Below are 14,449 nucleotides of genomic sequence, written 5' to 3'. Positions count from 1 at the left end.
CCCTCCACCTGCTGAGAGCATTTGTGGGCTTTGGGGGACACTAGCGGCAGCCCTGTGAGGACTCCTGCCAGTCCAAGTGTCAGGACCTTGAGCTTCTTTCCAGGGGCCCAAGGACTGGAAGCAGAGAGAAATGGAACATAGAATCCAGTGGTCACCACTGGGAATTTGGCCAGAACTGGTCACATGAAAGCCTAGAGATTTCACTAAGGCCCGGGTGTGGTATCACCCTTCAGGACTCAGGGACTAGATGTGTCTGACTAAGGGAGGCAGTAGTCACATTCATCACATTTTTACAAACATCTGCCTCATTCAGGCCTTTTCTAGGAACTGACACAGTACACAGACTAGACCAAGTCTCTGTTTTCATGTCACACCACCAAGGGGGCAGTGCCAGCAAAGCAGCAAACACTGTGTGCTGAGTGGTGAGGAGTACCCAGGAGAAGAGAAGAGCTGGCCTGGGGATAGCAGGGGGGTGTCACAGGAGGGAGGAGCATGCCAGGCAGAGGGAGCACCAAAGCACCTGGGCAGGCAGGCAGTGGGAGGAAAGGAGGGAGGGTGGGAAGGAGGGTGGATGGGTGGGAAGGGCTTCTTATCTCTTAGGAAGGAGAACTTTGAGGAAAGGGGAACCTGCTCGAGGCTTGGGGTGGAGGACTCACCTGCTTAGCTTTTCTTGCAGATCATGGATCATGGGCGGGAAGGGCAGGGGTTATGCAGGATGTCAGGAGGTGACCATCCCCCCCGCCCCCCATGAATGATGGTGGCTCAGTGGCAGGGAGGGGGGCCCACTAGGAGTTGCCTCTGGATTTATCCTGTAGGATGAGCTGACAGATTTGCTGAGGGATTAGCTGTGGGGGTGAGAGGAGAGTGTGGCTGGCTGGCGGCACCGGAAGGACATTGTTGACACTAACTGAGAAGACAGGGAGGGCTCAGAACAAGCAGGCTTTGGAGAGAGAACTGCGATTTCTGGTCAGTTTTGTTGGGGTGTAGCACACACTGGTGGAATGTACCTGGGGGCCCTGAGAGCTGTCGGGTCGTAAGGTGTGCCTTGTCCTGCCCAGAATCTGCTCTGAGACAATAGTCTACCTCCCTCAGTTCTGTCTTCTCTTGGCAAACCTGCCTTATCCCTCCTCCCGACAGCGGGCGGCAGATTGTGGTGAAGGTCTCAAACCCTCTGTCTGGCGTGCCTCTTGGGAAGGAGTTTTGCTTTTGGTGGGCCTCGGGGAGCTTGAAGGGGAGGTGGGGGCCTCAGGCTCTCGGCATTGCTCTACCCTCCTCTGTACAGCAGTGTCGTCCTGGCGTCTAGTTCCCAGGGCAGTAAGGAATGTTTGAGGAGACAGCGTAGTAAGGTGGTTAAGAGTTTGAGCTCGACTCAGGCAAGTGGACAGCGAATACTTCCTCTGCTGCTGGGCTGTGAGACTCTGGGCAAATGAAAGAACCTCTCTGGTCCTCTATTTTCTCACCTGTATAAATGGGCCCATCCTAACACCTGCTTCATAGGGGGTTACTTTGAAAGTTCCTGATAGGTTTGCAGAAAATACTTCACAAAGATTCAACACCACACCCAGAAGGAGCAGTTAGCAGCAAAGACCCCTGTGGTCTGTCAGGGTGACAGGTTCTGCCTTCTAGGTTATGGGTGCTGAGCAAGAACACAATTACATGTGTTTTAGTGGGGGGGGGCAGCTGGAGGTGTTGAGATCTGGGATGGTGGGGTTCTGGGGTGTGCTAGGGATCCCTTTAATAGCTAAGTAGGGCTGAAGAGATGGCTCAGTGGTTAAGAGCACCGACTGCTCTTCCGAAGGTCCTGAGTTCAAATCCCAGCAACCACATGGTGGCTCACAACCATCCGTAATGAGATCTGACGCCCTCTTCTGGAGTGTCTGAAGACAGCTACAGTGTACTTAGATATAATAATAAATAAATCTTTAAAAAAAAAATAGCTAAGTAAATTGAGGGATGGGGATGCAAGATGCTTAAGCAAAGTCCCGGAAGACCCCTTAACCTTGTCTCCTTTTGTTCTTATGAGTCTCGCTCAGAATTTTAGCAACTTCCTGTGAACTTCTGCCTCAGAGTGAGAACAGGGCTGTCCCTAGCTCTGTACCTTCCCTAGCTGAGAGTCTTTGTGGAGTTGGCATGGCAGCAGCACAGGTCTCAGGGAGGAGGGTGGTAATTTTCCTTTTCCTAGAGATTCTTTGTCTCTGCAGTTCAGTGGCCAGCCTTAGTTAGGGAAATGTGGGCGGGAGGCCTGGAGGGACAGGTGTCACTGAGGTGACTTTAAGGGCATTCCAGACATTGAGTTAGGTGTGGTGGTGCATACCTGCAGTGCTAAGTACTCTAGAGGCTGAGGCAGGGGTATCACTATCTTAAGAGTCCAAATGTGGGTGCCATAGCATTTGAGGTCCACCTATGATACACAATAAGACCTTGACACAAAACAAAACACAACAGCAACAAACCAGTCAGGGCTGTAAACAGGGCTGGCTGTGGGGCAGACTGGGCTGGAGTGGCATTCCTCTGCGTACTTGGATGCGGCTGGCCTTGGCTCCTGGTCTGGGTCCAGGCAGGGTGGTGCCTGCTTCAGTGGAGCCATGGAGAGGTTGACAATGAATGGAATGTGGCCCCCTAAGGACCCACACACACTTCACTGGCCCTGGCATGCCAGTTGAACCCTGGGCTTCTGAAAGCCTTTTCCAGCAGTTAAGCTGTGCCAGGACATTTCTTAGTCCCTGGGGTGACACTGACCAGTGCTGCTTTTCTCAGCTTCAGGGGTCTTTAGGTGCGTGGGAGAGGGCCTTGGAGATAATCCAGCCACTTCCCTTAGTACCCGAGGAAACTGACACCTAGAGAAAGCAAGACACTTGACCAAGATCTCACATAGCCTTCCCCTCACGTCTGCCACCTCCTTCTGTCCCTGTGTCCCTTGCTCAGACTCCTGGCCTGCTGCCCAGACAGACATTTCCATCAGCCTCCCTCTTGTGGCTCCCCGCGAGCTTTGTTTGCCCTCCTGTTTGCCCTCCTGTTATCGTCATTTTGCCATGCCCCGCCAGGCACTCACACGACTTGGTATGTCTGAACTCTCGTCCCCTTCTAGCGTCTGCTAGTTCTGGGACCTCCTAGACTCTGGAGCCACTCAGCTTGGGTTTGGACCATTCGGCTCTTTTGTTTGTGTGTAGCACAGCAATCCTGGGCCTACCAGCCCCCTGGACGCCCCAGCATCCCCTCTGCACAGTGAGATCAGCAGAGGCCTGAGCGGGCAGGGCTGCTGATGGATGATGTCAGTGAGATGACAGGTGCCGTGCTGGCAAGACGGGAGCTCTCCCATGTGCTCATGGCTGTCACGAAAGCCGGTTGGCTTGTTGGCTTGGCAAGGTGAGGGTGTGGTGGACTCAGCTCTGCACAGGGAGGCAGAGGAGTGCACTCTGAGTTTACCATTAGGGGAAGTTATGTGTCTCTGGGAGTCCAGCTTCCTCCTTCCAGGGATGGGGGAAGAAATCTCTATTATGTTTTTTTTTTTTTTCAAAGCCGTCATGTGATGTTAAAGCAGCTGTGTGAGGAAGTGTTGCCTGTGTGTATATGGTTTTAAAGTGGCAGGTGGTGGTTGGTGGCAAGGAGGACACTAACCATAGTGGTGGACAGGTGGACAGACTGGCCAGTCTGCAGAGTTCTCAGTGCCCACATAGACTCTCTACCCACCTGTTCCCAGCCACCCTGCACTTTAGTGTCAATATTATGTACTAGGAGATCGGTGAGGTGCAAAGATCTGTGGCTTTTCTCAGGACCTGGTGGGGTTGGGATAACCCGTGACCAGTGCCACTGTCAGAAACTAAGACCCAAGACAGGCACCAATTTAAATGTCAGCTAAGTCTTTCCTCCACCGGGAGTTTGAGCAGTTACCATAACCTCTGTGAGCCGCAGTCTCCTCCTCTGTGCAGTTAGACCCTGAAGGTACAGAGGCTAAGCAGGCAGTCGGCAGAGGGGAAGCAGTAGGGTTCTGTGTTCTGGGTGGGGTGACCTGGGAGATGTGTAGGCATGGGGGAGCCACCCTCACCCACAGAGCCAGCTCGTGCCATGTGTCAGCTGTTCCCACACCTTGCCTGCTTCATCGAGCAGAGCCTTGGGAGGAGTGTATAAGAATCGGCTTCAGCTCTCCAGATCTCGAGCCTTCGGGATACTTGGTGACACCCAGAATGCCCTGATCCCTTTCAAATGGATCCCGTCTGAAGTACGTCAGGTGCACCCTTTGTTCTGTCTCAGCTCTCTAGAGAGGCCATGTCTTCCTTCACTGGCCTGTTCTGCCCTCTCTGCTAGCTGTGCCTCCTAGTGACTGCACTGAGCCCCTCATGCCCCCGGTGTATTGACAGCAGGCTCTTGTCATGGTGACAAGCTCCAGCAAGTCTGAAGGGACAGACTGCTTTCATGTGGGCCTTCAGGAAATGTCCTCTGTCTCAGCAGGCCCGTGCTGTGCCCACCAGGCCTCTAGGAGATTAGGGGCCTCTGCCAGAATCATTGTAGCCTCTGGCTTTCCTCTGTACTGGCCTTAGGGCCTGCAGGTTTTAGTGTCCCCAGGGCTCAGCCATCTCTTGGCCCGGCTGGCTTTAGGGTGCTCTTCTGTCTCACTGCTGCTCAGGATTTTGTTATGTTTTCTGTAATCTAGGATGATATCCGTCTCTATCGTCTTCTCTCAGCCTCTCAAGTGCTGGGCCGCAAATGACTTCTTAAGAGGTGGTTAAAGCTATTTATCCCGTGTAGGTGTTTCCAGGATTTATCTCTAAGTGGCAGGGCCCCTGTCATGCTTTTGGTGTGACATAAGAGACTATAAGGTTAGCCCAGTGTCCATCCTGGCACCCCAAGTATGTGCACACAAGTATGTACACATTATCTTACTATCTTTCTGCTTCTGCTGCCGCTCTTGGGCCTGAGCTTCTGCCATTAGGGAAAGGCTGTGTTCTTTTTCTTTTTGGGGGTATGTGTGGGGGGTGTCTTTTAGAAAACAAGTCCAAGTCCCTTTGGTGGACACTTCTGATTGTTGGTTGCCTTTGAGCTGTCCCCGCTGGCCCGACCTTTCCCAGCTTACTATATAACCAGAGCCAAGCTGCTGCTGCTCTCTGGGTCATGGCCGCGTGAAAACTTTGCAGCTCTAGTGTGTGTACGCTCAGAGGGACTCTGACACCCTCTGTGCTTCTGCCAGTCACCTTTCTTCCTCCTCTGTGGGGCGGGACAGTGGGAAGGGCCTGTCAGCTCAGCTAGGGCGGGGTCAGGAGCCAAATGCCACCGTCATGGATACTTTGACTTCCAGATGGTACCAAGACGGGGTATCGGTCTTTCCTCCTTTTCTCAGGACAGGTAGGAAAACAGGCTGTGTGGGGAGGTTACATGGGAAGTCAAGAGTAGCAGGAACTTGGTTACACTCATCGATTGCAAGGTCTCCTTCAGTTCCTCTCTGCTACCTTTTCTGAGAGGGACCAGAGAAGCCAGAAGCTCCTAGGGTCGGGACATGCATTTTCCTTTGTACGGAGGGTACCTCCCGGTAGCTTCTACTTGCTCTGGGGGTCCCTGTACTTTGGGAGACCTGGGAGGTCCAGGAGTCCTGGCTGGCTGCCCTGCAAGAGAGTTGAGTGAACAGGAGACTTCCTGGAACAAAGTTGTTGGCTCTGGGCGCCCTAGGACCATCTCCTTTTCTCCTCTTTTCCAGAAGGGAACTAGGCAGACCTCAATGTCATTTGTCGTGGCTCTCCGATTAGGTGCAGCTGTGTGAAGTGAGTGTGGAGCCCTTGAGAGATGCAGCCAGACACAGAGCGTCTGAGGAGCCACTGCCTGAACACCTGGTGGCCCTGTCACTCCCACCCTGGTTCCCCTGTCTGCGCTGGCCTTCTCGGCCCTCTTAACAATTGTCCTCAGTTTCCTACCCTGTCTAGTCTGAATGTGTGGGTTTTGTTTGTTTGTTTGTTTGTTTTTTGTTTTTTTCAAGACAGGGTTTCTCTGTATAGCCCTGGCTGTCCTGGAACTCACTTTGTAGACCAGGCTGGCCTCGAACTCAGAAATCTGCCTGCCTCTGCCTCCTGAGTGCTGGGATTAAAGGCGTGCGCCACCACGCCTAGCCTGAATGTGTGTGAATGTGCAGTGTGTGTGTGTGTGTGTGTGTGTGTGTGTGTGTGTGAGTAGACCCATATAGCTGGTGCCTGTTGTGTACAGTAGGCTCCTGAGCCTGGCTTGGAGTTCTGCCTGTCAATAGGAGGAGAAACAGGTTCCATGAGTGTCCTGGCAGCATGAGCCGTCATAGAGGGGAGTGCTGGCCTGGTGGGTTACTGAAGAGGATGAGAAAGAAGAGATGGCTTTGAGGGATGTGAAGGGGAAGGACTTAGCTCTATAGCTTCCTGGGATAGCTGAGGAGAGGGGGTTCGACAGCAACACCTGAGGCAGGCAGACTCAGACTTCCTTCAGGGCAGTAGGACCCTGGGGTGCTGAGGTCTAAAATACTAGCTGTTACACATGTAGCTTTAGTTCCATCAAACCAGAGTTGTGTGTCTTAGTCATTGTTCGATTGCTAGGAAGAGACACCATGACCAAGGTAACTCTTTATTTATTTATTTATTTATTTATTTATTTATTTATTCTTTTTGAGTCAGGGCTTCTTTGTGTAGCTCCGGGCTATCTTGGAACTCTCTCTGTAGACTAGGCTGGCCTCAAACTCAGAGATCATCTGCCTCTGTCTCCTGAGTGCTGGGATTAAAGGTTTGTGCCACTGTCAGCTAAAGGCAGCTTTTATAAAGGAAGGCACTTAATGGGGGCTTGGCTTAACAGTTTCAGAGCTTAGTCCATCATCACTATGGTAGGGAGCAGGGCGGCACACATGGCCCTGGAGAAGCCGGTGAGAGCTTTGTATCCTGATCCATAGGTAGCAGGCAGAGAGAAGGAGAAAGGGAGAGGGAGGGGAAGGGGAAGGGAGAGGAAAAGACAGACAGACGGTGAGACAGACAGGCAGACAGATAGACACGTAGACACTGGGCCTGGAATGGGCTTTTGAAACTTCAAAGTCCACCCGTCAGTGACACACTGCCTCCAATATGGCCACACCTTCTCTAGCAAGGACACCACCTACTTTTAATCCTCTCATACAATTTCACACCCTGGTAACTAAACATTCAGATATATTATTAATCTTCAGATTTGTCAGAGAAAAAAAGTTCTACTTTTTTGGGCCAAATTTAAAGCAAGCTTTATTAAATGTTAAGTACTGACCAAGACCAAAATGGCCCCAAGACCCCTTGAGGTTTGAATAGGAATGGCATTATTAGGGGGTGTGGCCTTGCTGGAGGAAATGTCACTGTGGAGGTGGGCTTTGAGGGTTTCATATGCTCAGGCTGCACTCAGTGTGACACACAGTCTTTCCTGGCTGCCTTTGAATCAAGCTATAGAACTGTCAGCTCACTCTCCAGCACCGTGTCTGCTTGTGCACTGCCATGTTTCCCGCCATGATGGTAATGAACTAGACCTCAGAAACTGTAAGCCAGCCCCAACTAAATGTTGTCCTTTGTAACAGTTGCCCTGGTCATGGTGTCCCTTCATAGCAATGAAACCCTAAGACACACATGCTACAGGAATTTATAAACAAACCTATAGGCTACCGTACTTTCTAATGAGGCTTTTGTTATAGTCCAAGAACTACAACTCACAGCATTTCAGGAAGTTCTGTGGTCCTTGGGTAGGTGGGGCTTACAGGTTAACTTGGGGCATTACGTTATGAACCTATGAGGTATTTATTCAGTCCACCACACTGGCATGCCAAAGAGAAGGCCCTGGAGATCCAAGTTCTTTCTTTTTTTTTTTGGTTTCTTGAGACAGGGTTTCTTTGTGTAGCCCTGGCTGTCCTGGAACTCACTTTGTAGACCAGGCTGGCCTCGAACTCAGAAATCCGCCTGCCTCTGCCTCCCCAGTGCTGGGATTAAAGGCGTGTGCCACCACGCCCAGCTGAGATCCAAGTTCTTAACTTGGGTTTTGGTAGGGACTGGTCACGACCATCCAGAATTTGTGGATCTTGGGAGAGCCTGCTAGCCACTGTCATAGCTTCCCACAATAGGTCCTAAACTCCTCCTGCTGCGGTGCGCACACCACGTCACAGTGTGCAGCTGGGGAAACAGGCTTGGCAGAAGGGATTAGCCAGATGTCTTCCTGCTTTGCTGTTTTTCTGTTTCACCTTCTAGTTGGTGGAGGCGAGTGTGCCCTCTTATCCCCAAGTCTAACACCTGGGGAGGGAGGGCAGGGTGCTGATGTGGCTAACACATCGGTGTGTGTGCTGTTTCTCAAAACCATAGGGGATGCTTGTCAGCCTGGAGTGGGAAGACAGGAGGGGATGGCATTTCCATTTTCCCTGAAAGGAAGGCAGAGCAGAGACGTTGAAGGCATAGATTGATCTCTACTGGGAACCCATGACAAGACGTCCTGCTTCGACCTGTATTCTTTCCCTGTTCTTTAGCATGAGGCCTCTGACTGGAGAGCGTGTGTGCATTCCCTGTTTCTCAGTAGGGCTCCTACTGGGGTGGGGGGAGACAAGGCTCCTCCGGCTGTGGACCTGGCTGAAGAATGGTGTAGAATGCTGCGCAGGGGCTCTGAGGAGTTTATGAGTGTACTTCGTAAGTGGCCTGGGAGGGCCATTCTAGCTCTGTGTCCACTCAGCTGTGTGATCTTTAAGTCAGTCACCTGCCCTCTTTGAGTCTGTGCTTTCTTTCTATAAAGTATACACCCAGTGACCCCACCTAGTGTGGTGGGCACAGCAGGGGTACACACCACAGCTCAGATCAGTTCTCTCTGGGTTAGTGGCTGTCAGTGGGGGTGGGGGGCTTGAGAGGGTGTTATAAAGAAACGCTCTTTTTCTTTAAGCTCAGATTTCTTTCTGTGATCAGAACCCAGGGAAGATAATTGGGCTGGATTTAATGGTTTTAGGCATACTGGAGTGAGCAGAGAGAGCCCTGTTTTGGGGAAGGTGCCTCTGGAGCATAGCTTGTCCTGCCTTGGCTTGTTATCCACGGAGCCCATCCCCCTCCCGCTGTTTGTTTGCTTGGTAAACCTTTCTTCAGAGCTGGTCCAGAGATAAATTTTCAACTCAGGCCCTGCTGGGAGTAAGACATTAGCCACCCACAGTCTTGGGCCTGCCTTTGCCTGCCAGGAGGAGACCCAGAACAAATTCCCAGCTAAGAAGCAGGGTGAGCAATGCTGTTTGGTGTGCTGGCTGATGGAGGGAGGGAATGTGGGACTCCGTCTAGAGAGGGTCCCTGCATGTGAAACACAGTGGACAGTGCAGGAGTGGAGAAGCCGCGTGTCGGGCACGGGGAAGCAGCAGTTGTCTCTGTGAATTGGGCCACAGAGAAAGAGCCAGGGCTAGGTGCTGAGAGCCTCCAGAGCCTCAGTTCCTCATGTAGACTGTCAGGGAAATAGAGGTCACCGGTATGAGGGTGATCTCACCGTGTGGTTGTCCAGGAAAGGGAAGTGGCTGTAGTTAGTACAGCTGGCTGAGACTCCTGCCTCAGACTGAAGAGGAAGGTAAGGGTTCCTTGCCGTGAGCACCTGCTGGAGACATGGAAGCTCTCTGCCGTGGGAGGCTTGTACAGTAGAGGAGGCCCCTCATCCATGTACCCCTGCAAGCCACCACAGCCCGTCTGAGGCCCAGCAGGACTTGGCTTTGAAGGAGGTGGGGTGGGCAAGGCTTTAGTGGATAAGAAAAGGGGTCAGGGTAGGTGGGAGCAGGGCGTTCCTGGTTGGTACAGTTTGAAGAGTCCCTTCCATTTCCTCACCCAGGCCCTCAGAGCCCTGTATACTCAACTGCGGGTGGACTATGCCCTTGTGGCCCTGTGAGTCCAAGCTAAACCACTTTGGCTAATGGTGGCTGTGGAGTGGTGGGGTGACCGATAGGCATGTCACAGCTTGGCCACAGGCCAGTCAGAGCTGCGGGGATCATGGGGGATGGGAGCGCCACAAATTCTACCAGGAAGGGATTGCTCCTAGTCTTGGCCTCCTGGGAGAACTTAGAAAGGAACAACTCTCCCACAGCTGGGAAGTAAATGTGGAAGGGTGGGGCAGACCAGGCCGGGTGGCTGTGGGGTGTGGCTCCACTGTAGGGTGTGTCTGGGTGGTGGGTGGTAGTGTGACTGGATGGTGGGGTGTAATGACTGGGAAGAACTGGGCCAGCTGTGGGGCATGGCTCTAGGTGCTTGTGAGACTAGTGTCTGGACCTGCAGATGTCACCACTCTGTCTTCCCGAGTCCTTGGCCAAGTGCTGTCATGAAGACCCTTTGGAACTGCCTGCAGGGTTTTCTCTGATCTCAGAGTCTGTGTTCATGGAAGTCCACAGTGCTGTCTTTTAGCATGGCTCTGTGTGAGTGAGTATGCCGGGGCATCTGCTGGAACTAGGGTGTGTGTACTGGAAGGCGGGTGCCCAGCATTGTCAGGACTGGCTCAGATTGGAAATAAAATCTGTGCTGGGCTATGAGGACCTTCCCTCACACACCCCACGTAGCATTACACTGGAGACCTAAGACTCCTGAAGCTCCCAGAAATCTTCCCTGAAGCTCTGGGTCACCACTGCCTCCTCAGTGCCCTGTGCTGTGCCTGGCACCTCATGGTATGTGACAGACAGACCGAGGGAACTGGCAGGTCATCGGCGTGCTTGCAGCTCCTAGGGTGATGATGTCACAGTGACACTTATTCCTGAAGCTTCTTGTCCTGCCTTTCCTTTCTGGCTTCATCCTCTTATCTTCTAGACCGCAGATCCCATTTTGTTTTGTTTTGTTTTGTTTTGTTTTGTTTTGTTTTGTTTTGTTTTGTTTTGTTATGGGACAGGGTATTACTCTGTTGCCATGGGTGCCTTGAAAATTCTTGTAGACCAGTCTGGCCTGGAATTTACAGAGATTCACATGCCTCTGTCTCCTTAAGATTAAAGGTGTATGCCATTGTGTCTGGCTTCATTTTTTTTTTAAAGCTAATTTGGAGTTATTGTCTTTAATTAATTTATTTTTTCATGTTTTTATTGTTAATTTTTAAATTTATGTGAAAAGTGTTTTCCCTGCACAAATGTCTATGCACCCTGTGTGTACCTGGTGTCTGTGGGGTCCAGAAGAGGGTATCAGAGGCTCTGGAACGAAACTTACAGACTAGTGTAAGCTGCCATGTGGGTGCTGGGAACCGAGCCTGAGTCCTCTGGCAGAGCAGCCAGTGCTCCTGGTTGCTAATCCATCTCTCCAGACCACAAGATGCTTTTGGAATGTGGTGCATAGGTTTATAGGCTAAGATTAAAACCACAGGTAAAATGGCCGAAAGATTCCACTCCAAAGTTCACAGGGACGCTAAGGACTGTGTTTCGATGACTGTGACTGTGCTTTGTAATCTTGCTTGTGAGAGTTTTTGTTTTTCTTGCCTGCCCTCCTTCCCTCCCTCCTTCCCTCCCTCCCTCCCTCTCTCTCTTTCTTTCTTTTTTTCTTTTTTCATTTTCTTTCTTTTCTTTTTCATTTTTTTTCCGAGACAGGGTTTCTCTGTGTAGCCCTGGCTGTCCTGGAACTCACTCTGTAGACCAGGCTGGCCTCAAACTCAGAAATCCGCCTGCCTCTGCCTCCCAAGTGCTGAGATTAAAGGCGTGCGCCACCACTGCCCCGCTTGCCCTTTATTTTTAAGATAGGGTCTGGGACTAGAGAGATGGCTTGGTGGGTAAGAGCACTGAATTTGGAGCTCCGACACCCATGTCAGAAGTAGGTATAGCCAGGCATAGCTACATGCATCGGGGAGCTGGGATAGAAACGGGAGGATTGCTGGAGCTTGCTGGGTGTCAGCCTAGCTGAAAAATGGCAGATTCCAGGTTCAGGGGGAGCCTGTCTCAAGGAGTAAAGTGGAGAGTGTAGAGGATGGCAGTGTCTTCCTTAGTCTCTTCACATCTTGATTGTGAGCATTGAGGTCTGCATATTCTCATAAACTGCATACAACACATATGTTTGTACATGCACACACACACCACCTGCACACATACACATATACCTGCTTGTGTACATGCACGTGCGTGCGCACACACAGACACACACACACACACACACACACACACACACACACACACACACACACACAGGCACGTGCCTTAAAGATCTAGAGCCTCAAGCTATCAGAAGTCCTCCTGCCTCAGCCTCCTGTGTGCTGAGGTTATAGGTATAAGACACTACACCCAGCCATCATGTACTAGAAAAGACTGTGGCACAATTACTTTTTAAACATTTTTTATTTTATTTTTTTCAGTAGAGGAAGGGAAACTGAGGTTCAGAGAAGTGGAGAGACTTGCCTAAAGGTCACAGGCTGGTAAATAATGAAGCCAGGATCCCAGCCTGGCAGGCTGCCTTCAGCCTGAGCCCTAACTGTGGCTAGCAGCCACTTTGCTTCTGTTTCTGATGGCGTTGGGAAGATGATCACGGAGTGCTTTTCCGGACCTGCTGGCACATGGTGACACACTTCACCCTCAAATCTACAGCTCACCCCGTCTGTTCTGGGGGCTCTCAGCCTCAATCCTGGAGGCCCTCTTTCATCTGAGCCAAGTTCCTTGCCCCCTCTCCTGCTGCCATCTTCCAAACAGCTTGCTCTATAAGAAGTCTTTAGTTTCCTCTGGGTTCCAAGGAGTGTTGTAGAGAAACTTTGAGCTAGGGATGTAGGGAGGAGAGTGACTTTCAACTCTGGAGCAGTGGCCACATTTCCCGAAAGTGCTGGGTTGCCATGGTGTCTCCATGACAACCAGAGCATCTCATTCATTATCTCCAGCACTTTGGCAGGGAAAGCTAAGGCTAGGATTGGGAGAGTGCAGTGGAAGTCAGGCTGAGGGCTGGAGGGCTTTGTGGCTGTGGTCCCTCCCAAGCTGCACAGCTAAGGGTCCCCTCCTTTTCATGGGGTCTGGGTTCAAATATCAACTGTGCAATGGTCTAGTTTTGTGATTTTTGGGAAAATGACAGTGTCTAGGCCTCATTTTTCTCATCTGTAAATGAGGATATCAACACATTAGTGTAAGGATTATGTGAGATAAGGTATAAAAGTTGGCAAACAGAGTGTGAGCTCATAGTAAATGCTTCACGTGTGGTGACAGTACCAATCGTCATGATGATAATTAGAATTGTAACTTGTGGTGGTTATTAGAGGAATGAAAGACTAACTCAAAGTCAGGAAGAATCAAAACTTAGTGGTTTTCCCGGGACTGTAACGGACCCTCGCCTAGAGCTAGTCTTCCTATGTGAAGACATCAGGATCTGAGAGAGCGTGGGTGCTTCCACGGTGACTGAGACCTCGGTCCTCACCTTTGTGTGACAGGGCAGAAACAAAGTTTATTTTCTAGGGCTCTTTGAAGCCAGTCAGGTGGGCAGGGTCTCAGTGGATGGCAGATGTGGGGATGCACACCCAGTCGTTTCTGGAACATGCTGTGTGCTGTGCGTGTGTTGTGCGGGTACAGGCGTGCAGGCATGTGTGTGGGCACACAGGTTAGCAAGTGCACATGTTGGCTGTGGAGGCCAGGGGCTGATGTCAGATGTCTTCCCTGGTTACTGTCTTCCTTGCACACTGAGGCAAAGTCTCGCTCTTGAGCCCAGAACTCTCTAGTTTGGCTTGTCAAGCCAGACACCCTGCTGGGGATCCCATCCTCACCTCCTGAGCACTGGGATTACAGGTGGTCTGCCGTGCCCACCTGCCGTTTGTGTTGGTGCTCAGGATCTAAACTCTAGCCCTCACTCTTACGTTTGTGACAGAGCTTTGCCTCCTGAGCCATCTCCCTAGTTCTGGGTGTGCCCTTTTGAAAGAGAACTTAGGAAGGTTCAGACCGTTAGGAGACATCTCCTAAATGAAAGAAAAATGTTGTGTCAACTAGAGAACACACATCTACCTACTGGTTCCAGGACCAGAGTTCCCATCCTCCGGCAAGGGGTGGAAGGCACTAAGGTCTGGGCTTGGGGTAGGAATGGAGTGGTTGGGAATGACTTCAGAGAGGCCGTGACAGGAACTGGGATGTGACGGATGACTGAGTGTCTCAGGAGGTTGGGGGATGGGGACATCATGAGCTGTCTGACTAATATGGTGACTGGCTGGACAAGGCTCTGGTTTGCAGGGAAGAGCCCAGCTGGCCTCAGCTGGCCGGAAGCCTTGGTGATTCTGGAAAGAGTGGATGCCCCCCGGTTCATCGCCCCTTAGGTCCTGGTGCTCTGTAGTGGAGAAGGTGAGAAGGGCTTTCAGTAGCTACTGTGGGACCATGGAGTGTGTGCAGAGGCCTTACTGGGAGGCTGGGCGTCTGCTTGGTTTACGAGGGAGCAGGTGATTTTCTCCTCTCCTGGTCTGGACTTTGCCAAAGCTTTGTCCCTCTCCTGCTGGGGAATCCCAGCCACAACCTCCAAAATTAGGAATTTTTGGAGGAGGAGGAGGAGGGAGGAGGAAGAAGAAGAGGAGGAAGAGG

General features: G+C 51.5%; 1 protein-coding gene across 11 annotated transcripts in view; it reads left to right on the top strand.

Annotated features, from left to right (window-relative positions):
- The window catches only part of Ndst1 (N-deacetylase/N-sulfotransferase (heparan glucosaminyl) 1), a 64,542-nt gene that overhangs the window by 16,215 nt on the left and 33,878 nt on the right, over positions 1 to 14,449 (top strand). Inside the window, exon 1 of one of the 11 annotated variants that reach the window (XM_030250342.1) lies at positions 198 to 3,366. The exons of 8 other annotated variants lie outside the window; for them this stretch is intronic. The gene's annotated coding sequence lies outside the window, so the exon portion shown is untranslated. Of the gene's footprint in view, positions 1 to 197; positions 3,367 to 5,254; positions 5,341 to 9,088; positions 9,198 to 14,449 lie in introns of those variants that run through there. 2 more of the 11 variants (NM_001348103.1, XM_006525668.3) reach the window with 2 other exon arrangements.

This window comes from Mus musculus, chromosome 18, assembly GCF_000001635.26.
Source record: "Mus musculus strain C57BL/6J chromosome 18, GRCm38.p6 C57BL/6J".
Taxonomy (NCBI): domain Eukaryota; kingdom Metazoa; phylum Chordata; class Mammalia; order Rodentia; family Muridae; genus Mus; species Mus musculus.
The sequence above is the reverse complement of the archived record's forward strand: the minus strand, read 5'-3'. Positions and strand labels throughout refer to the sequence as shown.